This window comes from Erinaceus europaeus, chromosome 21 (genome assembly GCF_950295315.1).
Source record: "Erinaceus europaeus chromosome 21, mEriEur2.1, whole genome shotgun sequence".
Classification (NCBI taxonomy): Eukaryota; Metazoa; Chordata; class Mammalia; order Eulipotyphla; family Erinaceidae; genus Erinaceus; species Erinaceus europaeus.
The window spans coordinates 7,853,826-7,868,712 of NC_080182.1; the positions used below are offsets into that span (position 1 = coordinate 7,853,826).

General features: G+C 45.2%; 1 long non-coding RNA gene across 1 annotated transcript in view; it reads left to right on the top strand.

Moving 5' to 3' along the window:
* The first annotated feature begins 4,552 nt into the window (after window positions 1–4,552).
* The window catches only part of LOC132535272 (uncharacterized), a 115,737-nt gene continuing 105,402 nt past the window's right edge, over window positions 4,553–14,887 (top strand). The window contains exon 1 of the long non-coding RNA XR_009547043.1: window positions 4,553–4,705. This is a non-coding gene — a long non-coding RNA (uncharacterized LOC132535272). The remainder of the gene's footprint in view (window positions 4,706–14,887) is intronic.

Consider the following 14,887-nt stretch of genomic DNA (forward strand, 5'->3'; position numbering starts at 1 on the left):
TTATTTATATTATTATTATTTTGCCTCCAGGGTTATTGCTGCGGCTCAGGACTCGGTGCCTGCACTACTAATCCACTGCTCTTGGAGGCCATTTTTTCCCTTTTTTTTTTTGTTGCCCTTGTTATCGTTGTTAGTGTTATTGTTGCCATTGCTGTTGTTGCATAGGACAGAAAAAAATCGATACAGGAGGGGAAGACAGAGAGGGGGAGAGAGCAATAGACACCTGCAGACCTGCTTCACCGCCTGTGAAGTGACTTCCCTGCAGGTGAGGAGACAGGGGTCTCAAACCAGGATCCTTATGCTAGTTGTTGCACTTTGTGCCATGTGCGCTTAGCCTGCTGCACTACCGCCCAACCCCCAATTTTGCTCTAGTTTTATTGGATACTTTGACTTGATCTGTGTTTACAGCAATGCCTTCTCTTTCTAGGCTGCATCCTTGTCACTCCATTCAGTGCCTCGACTGAACATGGGAGAAATGCCTAGGAACCTAGCAAATTAGCATATTGTATAGATGAAAGAACAGTCATCCAACTTTTAAAGTATAAAAGGTCCATTAATGACAGTACCCCAAATTTCTTATTTCAGAATTACTGAATAACCATGAGTTGGTGAAAAATATGAGGCTGTTCAGTCACAAACTGTCTGAAAATAACAACAAAAATTTTCTGCAACAATAACTACATTACAGTTTTAATATTAATAGTTTATTTGGCTTGGGTTTTTATCCCTAAGTCACAACCTTGAAGAATGGTTAAGAATTGCTATGGAGGGAATGATTAGAGAAATCACTAGTGTCATCTGTTGGTGAAATGGAAAAATACAAGATAATTTAGAATTGAAGTTCTTGAAAAAAAAATTACCTGTTTATCATTCTTAAAAGAGACGTCAAAGAAGCATCTGTGAGAATTCAAGGCTAACAGAACTGCTTTTTGCCTTGCTTTAGTACCTCTTTTCATTAGAAAGCTAGTACTTTTGAGTTCATGCTTAAAAGAATAAAAAACTGTCTTGCAAGTGAATTAGAAATATTAGACTGTTGAGGTTGTACATATTTACATACTCAAAACTAATACCGCTGTAGAATGAAATAATATTTCACCTGCTCTTTATTTTTATTTTTATTTATTTTGCCTCCAGGGTTATCTCTGGGGCTTGGTGCCTGCATTGCTCCTGGAGGCTATTTTTCCCATATTGTTGCCCTTGATGTTGTTATTGTTGCCACTGCTGTTGTTGTTGTTGGATAGGACAGAGAAGAATTGAGAGAGAAGGGGAAGACAGAGAGGGGGAGAGAAAGACAGACACCTGCAGACCTGCTTCACCACTTGTGAACCAACCCCCCTGCAGGTGGGGAGCCAAGGGCTCAAACTGGGATTCTTAAGCAGATCCTTGGACTTTGGCCATGTGTGCTTAATCTGCTACACTACCACCCGGCCCCTTCACCTGCTCTTTCTATAACTGGACATTATTGCATAGTGAGGCTGATCTAAACCTGGTCTAGCAACATCACAGATGTTAGAACTCAGAAATTTCTATCTGAGTATTGGTTCCTTCCATTTCAACAACCTTCTCCATCACTTCCCCTTTTTCCACAGCTCAGAAATGAGTGAGATAGCAATGATTTAAAAATAGGAGTGGGTCCTCATGGAAGCCAAGCTAAATCTCCTAAGAACCAAGACTGGGGGAGGAGAGGAGGGTGAAAGGTGGCAGGATGTGGGGGTGGAGAGGCCAACAACATGGACATAGCGGGGCAGGTGTCCCCAATATTGCAAGAAATTCCCTCAGCAAAGCACTGTTTGTTTCACTGTTTTGTTTTTAATTAGTAGTGTATCAGAAGTTACATTCTCTAGGAATTCTTGATCACTGAATTAGTCCTTTTAGGGGGTCTTTAGTATTCATATATAAATGCATGCATACACATACATACATATTAGCTTATTGGACAGAATAGAGGCTGTTTCAAGTTATTTTTTAATTTTCATATATTTGATAGAGACAGCTAGATATTGAGGGATGGAGAAGATAGAGAAGAGAGACAGCCAGACAGCTTCACCCTGCTTCACCACTTGTGAATCTTTCCCCCTGCAGGTGGGGACTGGGGGCTTGAACCCGGGTCCTTGTGCAGTGTAATGTGCACTCAACCAGGAGCACCAACACCCAGCCCCTCAAGCTTTCTCTTGACAAAGACGCCTCACAATCTAAGAGCCTGTGATCACACATGTCCTCTACGGCTCTGGACAATTTCTCAACCTGTATTGGTTTCAGAGTCATTATCCATACATAATAATCTGGCAGTAAGATTGTGGCAATTCTAAAGGATCTTCAGCCCAACACTACACAGTTTCCCCGTCGTCAGCCTGGAATTGACCATGGGGGGGGAGGGGACATGACCATGTTCTCTGCACAGAGACCTGGACAATAGAAACACTAACACAGTGCCAAGCTGATCAAACACAGAAACAAGCGCAAGCAATACAAAACAAGTCATTGGGAGCCCTTGTCTCATGGTGGCTGTTCCCATGGGACCTGGGTGACAGGGTCGGAGGCAGCTGCTGGCTCCAGTGTCTCCTTGCCACGCCCATGGCACAGGTGGCAGAACCCTACTTGACCCCCAGGCGGCAAGGAGGCCTCTGTGAACCCCTGAATGATGGGACAGGTTTTTCAGGTTCCCAGATGTGACCAGTGTGGACAGAGCCCCTGACACTTGAACTATGACTCTGCCTAGCCTTGTCCCCCATCCTTCTTCCCTGGGACCTCTGCCATCCTGGGTTGGGTGGCTCTCCTGACCCCAGCCCTCCATTCTGACCAAGACTCCTCCTTCCTCCCCAGGAGGCCAACCTCGCTTGTTGTTAAAATTCGGAAGGCTCTGGCTGGCCGGGCTAGCTTCACGGCGGATAACAGAGACGCGGAGACAACGGCTGGGCAGGAAAGCTGTATTTCTTTATTCAGGAACAAGGATTCATAAACTAAACCAAACTAATCACCAAACAGAACTCTGCTGTCTCTTTGCGGCGGCGCAAGCACTCTTTCTTACTCTGGAACTCAGGAACTTTCCAACTCTGGAACTCTTGTACTGGGGAACCCCCTGAAACTCTTCCACTGTGGAACTCTCTCTTACTCTGTAACTCTGAAACTCTCAAACTCAGGAACCCTCCAACTCTGGCACTCTCGTACTGGGGAACCCCCTGAAACTCTTCCACTGTGGAACTCTCTCTTACTCTGTAACTCTGAAACTCTCAAACTCAGGAACTCAGGAACCCTCCAACTCTGGCACTCTCGTACTGGGGAACCCCCTGAAACTCTTCCACTGTGGAACTCTCTCTTACTCTGTAACTCAGAAACTCTCGAACTCAGGAACTCAGGAACTCTCGGACTCAGGAACCCTCTCTCGGGGTTCCTTGGGGCGGGGCCAAGCAGGCCCGTGAAATTAACAGGACTGATGTAATTTTCTTGGCAGAGAAGAACTACCCAATGTAAAGCATACAACACTTGCTGGTTTTGGAGCAGGCTTCCATGACATCACCCAGGTCCCCTGGTGCAGTCCAGGTCCTGTCCACCCAGAGTCAGGGGCCAGCTGTGGTCACAGCGAGGTGCTGGCAGGAGTCAGAGCACAGCCCAGGTTCGAGCCTGTGTTAGGCTCTATTCTCTTTTATTTGCAAGTTGCCTTCAGGGGGGACAGCACTCTGCATTAGGACCCGGGTTCGAGCCCTAGTCACCACATGACATCATCATCATGCCTAAGAAGCTTCCAGAGTGGTGGAGCGGTGTTGAGGGGTCTCTGTCTCCTTATCTCTCCCTCTCTTTCTCTCACTATCTGTGGAAGGTAGACACTCAACCCCCCCCCCCGCCCCAGGAATGGTGGAGCCATGTATAGTGCAGCCACAGTGGTGGTGGGAGGGCAGATCCTCCAGACCTAGAGTGCTTTATTTTTAGGAGGGGGTGATTTACACGGGGAGATGGGGTCAAGGCATCGGCTCGGTCATGTCCCTGCACCGCTCCTGATGTCACCCTGAAACAATATGGCACGGCCACTGTGTCCCTGCAGTGGCGCTGGAGCCCAGGGGGGCAGCATGGACACAGGGATGCCCAGCAGGCCCCCGCCTCGCCGTGATGTCTCATCTCACCTGGAGGAGGAGGGCCGTGCGTGACTGAATTTGACCTTCAGAAGCAGCTTGTGACGCAACTCTGTGAGGCGAGCGACTGTGACGTAACTAGCACTACTATAGCGTGGTGGCGCAGCCCTATGACGTGTACACGCTGCGACTTAATCCACAGGTGCGCACGCTGTGACGTAGTCATGTGACGTGTGCACGCTGTGGCGTAGTCACGTGATGTGCGCACTCCGTGATGTAGTCCTGTGACGCAACTCTGCCTCCCTGAAGCCTGGCCCCCTGGACGGAGTCGACCTGAGCAGGAGCAGGCTTTCCTTGAGGAGCCTTTCTTCTGGCTCCTTCATGGGCCGCCGCACATGCTGGTGCGGAGTCCAGTGGACGTCCAGGGTGACCGGAGTGATTCCAGGCGGGAGCCAGACAACACCGGGAACCCAGTGTTCTCCCATCCCCACTGCCCCTTGGCCCCCTTCAGCAGACGCTTCCAAAGTAGGTCCCCAACCTGCTGTCTACACAGGAGCCACGTTGGCCCGAGTTCGAATGTCCAGGGACGCTGCTTCAGGAGCGCTGCTGGAGAGGAGCCTCTGGCCCGCTGGCAGAAGGTGGGTCAGACTGTCCTCATTATCACTCAGTCACAGGACCTCAGGGCGGGGAGACAGCCACACACCCAGATGTCATCAGGGAGGACCCAGGCCACCCCCAACATGACGCTATGCCCGGGACACACTGACAGTGCTCAGGAGGAGGGAGACGCATGCTGCACTCCAAGTCCTCCCCAGGGCTGTATCCTCCCTGCTGCTGACTCCTCCGAGCACTCCCGGCTCCTCTGTGTGAACAGCAGCACAGGGTGAAGCTCTGGAGAGAGGCTGCCAGCGGGAGCATCGCAGAGATTGATGGGGTCGGGTCGCTGGGCAGATGGGCACAGTAGGGGAGAGACAAGGTGTGCATCCTTACAAGCCGAGCACAGTTAACGGAGAAGGTTAACTCTTCCGAATTCAGCTAGTCCACCCCCCCCTTCTTCATCATCCAGCCACCTATTCATGTGTCCATCTATCGTCCATCTTCCATTCTACCCACTTATATGCGCCCATCCATCTATCCACCATCCACTCAGTTATCCACATATGTACTTACATAACTAGCCATCATCATCCATCTATCCATTTACCTATCCAGCCCCTATCCAGCCATCATCCATCCACCCATTCATCTAGCCACCTACCAATCTACTCATCTACCCATCTGTCCTCCTATCCACCTATTATTCTTCCATCTATCTATCCACCCACTCACCCATCTATTCATCCATCTTCCATCTACCCACACATCCACCCATCCACCCATCCTTTTATCCATCCATCCATCCACCCATCCTTTCATCCATCCATCCATCCATCCATCCATCCATCCATCCATCAGCCATCCACTCAGTGCCACTCATGGACTCTTCCTCAACACCCTGTATCCCTCTAAGGCATGCACTCTCTGAGGTGGGGGTTCATCTATACCTCCATCCATTCTTCTGTCTGCTGAAGCAGCCATCATGGGCATCACCTTGAAAGCTAAGGAAAGAATGACCTTTTAACTATTGTGCTAATTCACTTATGGGACAGAGAAAAAGCAAGACATTTGAAGCACTGCCTCACTACTCTTGAAGCATCACCCCCTGCAGGTGAGACTGGGGGGGGAGGTTGAACCTGGATTCTTGCACATGATAACATTGGGTGCTACCACATGGCCCCCTTAATGAGAGAGATACCGAGAGAAAATAGAGGAAGATAGAGAAAGAAGAGTCCTGCTCAGCTCTGGAATATGGTAGTACTAGGGATTGAACCTGGGACCTCAGAGTCTCAGGCTTTTTGCTTAACCATTATGCCCTGAAGTTAAACCCAGAATTGCAGGAGAAATGACTTAACCTTTCATTGCAAGGGATCTAGGAAATATGTCCTGGGGCATTTTTCCTCAGTGGCTTCCAGTTGTAGTTCCCCTGAAGGCACAACTATTAGCTCCATGTAATGACTTTATTATTTAGATTCTATTTTGAGAAAGAACAAGTAGGGGGAAGGGAGAGGACTACACAGCATGCTCATTAAGAGGTCGATTTTCCTAACTGTTTCCTAAATGGAATTTCTGGCTCATCTGACCTCGATTTTGTTGTCTCCTTGCTTTGCAAGAGAAGGTTGAAGGCTTAACATGCTATCTTAACTGTGATGATTGTGCTACAGAGAAAAAGTTAAAGTGTCTTTGGTTGAGGAATAGAAAGGGGATCTGCTGCAGATTGCTGTTAGCGCAAACACAAAAATGCCTCACCCATTCTCTGCCATCTTCCTGTATGTAAAAAAAACCAAAACAAATAAACACAATGCCCCCCTACAATGATATAGTAGATGCTACTTCTTGGGTGAGTTCAGAAGTCTCAGTTCCTCTAGAATAACTTGGCTCAGTACATAGAAAGCAAAGTAGTCAGGATTAGCCCTGCTCTGTTCCCCTGCAGAATACCTAAAATAAATCTTTCCAGGAACATTCAGGCTGTGGTTAAAAGCATGCCACTATTTTGGCAAGTGTGAGAGTTTAATGACACAAAGTCAGAGTTAAGCATTAGACTGTTTGTAGGCAGACCCAGGGGAAGAAGAGCAGGGACTAAAACTGTTTCTTGAATCCCATCAACGGGAGCATCCAGTGCTACAGTCATATTTTGAGGTTGATTCTTGCTTTCCTCTCCCGGGGGCACTGCTGCTTCTCCCAGGCTGCCTGAGAAGCCATGAGTTTACCCAGGGGCCCACAGCACGCTGGCGGCAGCTGCCTGGGTCAGAGATGGGTTCTTAGCTGACAATGGCCAGCCAGAATCAACTCCTCAGAACCAGAGTCAGTCCATCTCAGTCTCCACAGATCCCTGGGGTGGGGTCCAAGTACAGCTAGGGCCAGAGTGATGGGCATTCCAAATTGAGAAATATAAGCACCCATCTGTGGCCTTTGCTCTGGATTCCTTTCCTGTAGGAACTTGCCTGCGTTTAAAAGGTTTCTGTCATCTGCTACAAAAAAAAAAAGTTAGGACCAGAGAGATAGCTCAGCCTGTTAGAGCACAGGTCTTGCACTTCAGAGTCCCCTACAGGCCACAGAATTGATCCCCAGCACTGCCTCATGCCAGAGCTGAGCTATGCTCTGGTCCACTCTCTTCCTCTCTCCCTCTCAGAATAAACATATAATTTTTTGGACTGGAGAGATAACTCACTAGATAGGATGTGTTTCTTGCTATGTGTGATGCACCAATTCAAGCCCTAGTTTCCACAAGGAAGGGGCCACTCCACCAAGGGAAGTCCCAATGCTATGATATCTTTCTCTCTCTCTCTCTCTCTCTCTCTCTATATATATATATATATATATATATATATATATGAATGGGAACTTGGGTCTGAGAGAGGTGAAGTTGCACAAACAGGAGGCCCAGCTCCACAGTCAATGAGTCAGCAAGCAGAAATGGGTGATTGTAGCTGAGATGTCACTCAGTTAATCTAGACCACAAGATTCATACCTCCTATTGCTAGTACCTTAGGTGCATGTGCCTGGTGATGCTACATAAATAACTAGGTGGGTGCCTGTCAAGGTGGTTGAGTTTTATTTAAGCACCTAGTATATAGAACTCAATGGTTTTGTGACACTGCAGAGAATAAGAAGAGTGATAAGACATCGCCCTCCCGGGTGCATGGGTTGCTGTAGCTGCTTTCTCTGTTGAGACCCATACCACATGCTCCTGTCTGTGGGGTGAGAAGGAGAAGCAGAAAACAGAAGGTCAAGGTAGTCACCGTGTAACTGCCCCCTTTAGGCATGTCCAGAGTCACAGAAATGTCCAAGGAGTTTTCGAGACTGTAATGAACCCTGCTCCCTCAGAAGAGACAGAGTGAAATGATGTGATTAGCCTCTATTTAGATAGACGTATCCTTGCAGAAATCCAATATCAAATACTTAGCGAGTCCATCCAAAGAAAACAGTCCTGTAATATTGAATACACTGGGAATCTCTCTCAGCAAGATGCTAAATGTCTGACTGTTAGCTGGGTGCAGTAGCCTGGTGATTCATCTGTAGAGCCAGCACTTGCACGTGTGGGCATATGGATGTCGGGGGGAGGCTGCCCATCAGACTGACTTGATAGAGTATGGAGAGGAGGATGATTAGAGGCTGGAGGGTGTACTCTTATTTTCTTGTTGAGGGTACTGGGAACCTTGTCCAAACATAAAAAAAAAGGTATCAGAATGATTATCTATGTGGCTTTTTATAGAAAAATCACGTGTGGGGGCACAGGCAGAGAGACACATACTCCTCAGAGCCAAGGCAGCTTTATTTTAAAATGTCCAGTTCGGTGCCATTTCTCAAAAAGCCAGCAGGTTTTTATATGCTGTGAGGATGTGGGTGGCAGGATGGTGTAATTCTGGGAGGAGTTGTGCTGTTGTGGCTTAGTCATAGCTTGTTTTGTTTAGAATTACAGGGAGGATAACAGTTCCTCACTGCAGGAGCTTTAAGGTTCACTTCCTCATTCTGAGATCTTTCAGGTTGACATCTTTACTAAACAATAGAGATCTGACTGAAGAAAACCAATTTGAGGGACTGGGCAGTTGCACACCTGGTTGAACACACATGTTACAATGAGTAAGGACCTGGGTTCAAGCCCCTGATCCTCACCTGTTGGGTAGTATGCCAGCTCCCCCTGGCTTCTGCTTAACCAAGCACCGGTATGCCTGTATAGGGATTGGTTTGATCCCACTCAAAGCTGCGGTCTATTTACATAAATCATTTTTATATTTACATAAAGCACCACCCTCCCTCCATGGCATTGGTGGTTCAGTGGTAGAATTCTTGCCTGCTCCACCCCCTCTCCTTGTCACACCCTGATTTTCACCGGTCACTTTTCTCTCCACCCTCTCTATGTCACATCCTGTTCACACCCTACTTGGGAAGTATATATAAAGACAACATTGTTTGTTTTAGTTTTAGTTTAGTTTAGAATGGCTGAGATTGTGCTGCGTTCTGCATGAATAAAGAGATACTGCGTACAGCTCTACCATGAGTCCCGGGTCATCTGTCTCCCGTTAGTGAAGCTCAGCCCGACACCCACCTGTAGGGGAAAAGCTTTGCAAGTGGTGCAGCAGTGCTGCAGGTCTCTCTTTCTTCCTCTCTGTCTCTACCTTCTTGATTTCTGACTGTCTCTGTCCAGTAAATAAAGGTAATAATAATAAAAAAAAATTAAAAAATTGCTGTGCAGGAGGGTTCCTTTACCACTTAACCTCTCCAAATTTGTTTTTACCGTTATGATATTCTCACAGGAGGGCAGTGATAACTCATTATTGTCTTTATTTGCATTTCTCTACTAATCAGTAACTTGGAATATATATAGTCTGTTGGCCCTTTGGATCTCTTCCTCAGTGAATATTCTATCCTTATCTTCACCCCATTTTGGCTATTAGGCTTGTCTGATGTATGGCATGTAGAGATCTTCTGTTCTGTAAGGAGTCTGTTTAGGTTCCTTCTGTTATTCAGAAACTGTTCAATTTGATGTAGTTCCATTGGCTTATTTGTGTTTTAGTTTTCCTTGTGATTGGACTTGTGTCATTGTAGATGCTTATAAAACTTAGATGGAAAATAATTCTGCTAATAATTCCCTCTAGCTATTTGATGGTTTCTGGTCTAACATTCAATTTCTTGATCCATTTGGAGTTTACTTTTTTATGGTGAAATGTAGTGGTTCAGTTTCACCTTTTCTGCACATTTTCAACCCAATTTTCCCAGAACCTTTCCCCATTTAATAGTTTGGGCCCCATTGTCAAAACTTAGATGTCCAGGGATGTGGGGGCTTATTTCTAGGCTATGAATTCTATCCCACTGTGTGTGTCTACTTATGTCCCAGTATCAGGCTTTTTGATTACAGTGGCTGTATAATGTAGTTCAAATTCTGGGAGTGGGATGTGTCCTGTTTGTTCTTTTTTTTTTTTCTGAAGATTACTTTGGTGATTCTAGATATTTTTTGTTCCAGATAAAACTTTATAGCTTTCTCTATATTCTTTTTAAAAAACTGGTAGGACCTTAGTGAGAATTACATTAAATTTGGATATGACTCTGGGTAGTATAATCATTTTTTGACAGTTAATTTTTCCAATCCATGAACATGGGATATCTTTCCATGCCTTTGTATCTTTTTCAGCTTTCTTGAATAGTGACTCATAATTTTCAGTATACAAGTCTTTCACTTCTTTTGTTAAGTTTATTCCTGGGTACTTTATTGATTTTGCTGCTATAGTAAATGGGACTAATTTCTGGATTTCTTCTTCTGACTTAGTGTTTGTATAAAAGTATGCCACTAACTTTTGTATATTAATTTTGTAGCCTGCCACCTTACTATATTGTTTAATAATTTAACTTTTTTGTATTACTTTTATTTATTTATTGGATAGAGACAGCCAGAAATTGAGGGGGGATATATGGAAAGAGAGAGACAGAGACACCTGCATCATTGCTTCACCACTTATGAAGCTTTCTCCCTGCAGGTGGGGACAGGGGTCTTAAACCTGGGTCTTTGTGCATTGTATTGTACACTCAACCATGTGTTGCCGCCACCCAGCCCTGTTTAATAATATTTAAGTGCTTACTTCTGTTTTTTTTTTTTTTTTTTTAACTGCTGGTGGGAAAGTAAATTGGTTCAACCCCAGTGAGTTTAGGTAAATTCTCAGAAGGTTAGAAATAGACCTACCCTGTGACTGGGAAATTCCTTTTTTGGGGTGGGGGATAGATCCTAAAGAAACATACCCATCCAAAGAGATCTGTGCATATTTATGTTCATAGCTGCACAGTTTGCAATAGTCAAAACATGGAAGCAACCTAGTGTCCAACAACAGATGAGTGGCTAAGAAAGCTGTGGTGTATATACACAGTGGAATACTACTCACTATGAAAAATCAATCCACTTTCTTCACCTCATCTTGGACGGAGCTGGAAGGAGTTATGTCAAGTGAGATCAGCAAGAAAGAGAAGGGTGAATATAGGATGATCTCACTCAGACGTGGAACTTGAGAAATAGAATAGAAAGGGGAAATTTTCACAAAGTAGAATTTGTACTGGGTTTGGTGTATTGTACCAAAGCAAAGGACTCTGGGAAGAGTGAGGGGGCTTTCAGTCCTAGTGCATGATGGTAGAGGGAGACCTAGGCTAGGGGTGAGAGTGTCTTGCATACACCTATCATAGTGAGATGAAAAAGTTTACCCATGTGTCAACAGCAGTACTTACTATAAATCATTAATCCCCCCAACTAAAAGAAAAAAAAAAAGAGGACTGTATACATATAAAGCTATTATACATAAAGTGTCTATAATTTCTATATAAATATATTCTGTATTCAACAAAACCAAATTGCAACACTTGGCGTCACAGGTCACAGATCAGAACTCCCTTAGGAGTGAAAGAAACCCCAACAAATGTCTAAATTTCACACTCCATCCCTTCCCAGGGCTCACTAACTGGGACTTTGCCACTCCACTTAAGAGCTTTGCATCCCTTTCTTTATCAGTAAAATGAGAAAAAAAAATTTAAAATGAAAGAAAAAAACCCTCAGCCCAGGAGACAAGAATTACAATTCTAATGTATTTCTCCAAGAGTAGAGGCCCCCTGGAGGAGATGCAAATGCTTGTGGAATTTCTCAGTACTATGCAGCTGAGATGGCTCTGTAGGGTGCCTGGGTCCCCTCTTTCTGGGTCTCTATTCAGCAGCTTATAGCCCTGCCCACTCATTCATGACTGTGGTCTCTACCTAGTGCCCAGCCAGCCTTGTCCTCATCCCTGAACCTGCCAACAAATGTTAATACCCTCGGATCAGAAACAGCTATAGTCTCCTCAGCCATGTTATCCAGTGCCCTATCTCCTCTCCTTCATTTACCAGAAAGCTTGTGTTGGAAGACAAAGCTATGTTTCTCCAGGAGAGGACTGGACTGTTCTCTCTCTCTACTTTGACCTGCTTGTAAACACATGTGCAAAGCTATCATTCCTTTGAGATCCTTCTAAATAAAAGCCAGGGTTGTGGTTATTATTATTATTAATTTTGAATGAAAGTTAATATCTCTGCTCTTCTTTGCCTGGTGAAGCTTGGGTCCAAGGTCACTGTGTCCTTGAAGTTGGCTGTGAAAGAAAGGTGGCCCAGACCCTCTCCTCTGGTACATGACCCTTCTCTCAGTCCCTGTGCCACTGTCCCACTACCTACCTCTGTCTGACTAGATGTCATTATACAGAGACCTTCAAGACCTGCCTTCCACTCTTTTTCATCTACTAAGACTTTTTTTTAAAGAAGATTACTTCCAGGGAGTTGGGCTATAGCACAGTGGGTTAAGCGCAGGTGGCGCAAAGCACAAGGACCTGCATAAGGATCCCAGTTCGAGCCCCGGCTCCCCACCTGCAGGGGAGTTGCTTCAGGTGGTGAAGCAGGTCTGCAGGTGTCTATCTTTCTCTCCTCCTCTCTGTCTTCCCCTCCTCTCTCCATTTCTCTCTGTCCTATCCAACAATGACAACAACAATAATAACTACAACAATAAAACAACAAGGGCAACAAAGGGAATAAATAAATAAAATAAATATTAAAAAAAAGAAGAAGATTACTTCCCTGTTAGAATGCCGATTAAGATTCAGGCATAAAACAGCCTGAAATACAAATGATACAGAAAATGGTCTGGTGTTGGGGTTGACACAGGCATAGGGTGTGTTGAGAGTACAGAGATGAGATGCCTTCCTGGAATTATTTAACTTTGGCCCAAGCCTCACTTTCTAATTTTTCCTTGCATTTAACTAGCTTCAAATCATTTCATGCTTTTGCAATATCCAGGGCTTTGCTGCATTAACCTAAGGAATATACTTGTATTCATTAACCTACAAGTCATTAGATTTCTCTCTTGTTAAGCAGTTCCATGGGACCAAGCTCTGACTCTGAACTCAGTGCCATACTGACTAGTTGGGTGACCTTGACTAAACCAATTAACTGCTCCAGACCTCTGTTTCTCCAGCTGTTCATCTCAAATCAGGAGAAGAGCTGACAAAGGCCTCTCTGGAACCCCTTTGTTCCAAGGTTCTCATTCTTCTAAGGAAGCTGCACACACTAACCCAAGGGCCTTCCTCTTAGAAAAGGTCAAGCCTGCTAAGTGGGGTAATGAATTCACCAAATTAAATAGGAAAAAGCACAGGTTGTGCTGAGCAATTAATTGGTTCATTTGGAGATATGAAAGCTCAAGAAATTCTGAATCTTCTGGTAAGCCACATTCAGTCAGCATGTGCCTGGTTTGGATTTTGAGCCTGGGGGCCCCATTTCAGCGGGGAGCAGAGTGGCCACTCAACTCAGGCCTAATCCAGCTGGTCTTCAGTTACTTCAGCCAGAAATTGTGTCCCACAGAAGAATCTGACTGGTGCTACAATTCCTGGTATAGGTTGTGAGTTATTCTTGATGGATGCAGAAAATAACAGTTTGGGGGAAGATTACTGGGACCTGGAATCTGGAGACTTAATGGATACAGGAAAAGAAATTTCTCTCCTCCCCTTACCTGCTAAAAGCTGAGTCTCCTGTTCATGCCAGATATCTCTTAACACTATAAGGGGAAGGATCCTGCTCATCTTTGCCTCCTTAGAGAAATGGAGTACAGACACTGCCTCTGGGTATTTTCTTGTTTGCATAACCTTCAGGCAGAATGGAAAGGTGTAGGAGGTACAACAGAGATCTGCTGTGGACTGGCTTGGATTGCCCCAGTCTGATGGAGAGACGCTGAAAGCTGGATAAAAACATCTGCTTCCCTCTGACCCTCAAGACTGTCTCTGAAGGTTGCTGAGCCCACTGTCTCTTGAGGAAGAATATTCACTGGAATCCTCAGTTATATGTTCAAAAACTAATTTGATAAATCATATATACAACATAAAATTGAAGGTGGAAGATGGCTCATTTGGTTGGACAGGTACCTTGTCATTTGAAGAGAATAGTTTTAAGACCTTGCAGCACAGGGCTGTGCCACAACACCTAGGGAGGCTCTGGTGCAGTGGTGTGTCTCTATTTCTCTGAAATAAGAAGAATGAACGAGTTACACAGGAGCATTGATATCATGTATGTGGAGCTGCTGGCACCCAAGGGGAGAGGAGATAGTATAATGCTTATGTGAAGAGACTCCGAAGTCCCAGAATCAATCCACTATACCACCATAAACCAGAGTTGAAAGGTACTCTAGGAAAATAAAATAAAATAATAACAACAACAACAACTCGGTAGTTTTAGTCTTTGTCTAAATGTCTTTTCTGCACATAACATGGAATACAAATGTGAAGCAACCAAGTGAAATCATCTTCTTTAACGTCTTCTTCCCCTTCCCATTGCCCTTGTGCCCCCCCCTCCTTGTCATACTCCTCCTCCTAATAATAATAATAAGTGGTAGTAATAGCAGCAGCAGCAGCCACTGCCACCACTAGAGTGGGTTCAGTGCCTGCATAAATTTCCTTCTTTCCTCCCTTCATTCATTGCTTCTTCCTTTATTTCTTTCTTCCTTCCTTCCTTCCTTCCAGATAGGTAAGAGACAGAGAGGAGGAGAGTGTGATAAGACACCCATAGCACTGCTCCCCTGCTTGTGAAGCTTTGTGCCTGCAGGTGGGAAATGGACTCTTGAACCTGGGCCCTCACTCATGGTGATGTGTGTGCTGTACTGGATGAGCTGCCACCTGCTCTGAGGATGTTTGAGGCTGGTCTAGCTCCTCCTTATTTACTAGCTTCCTGCAATTAGGACT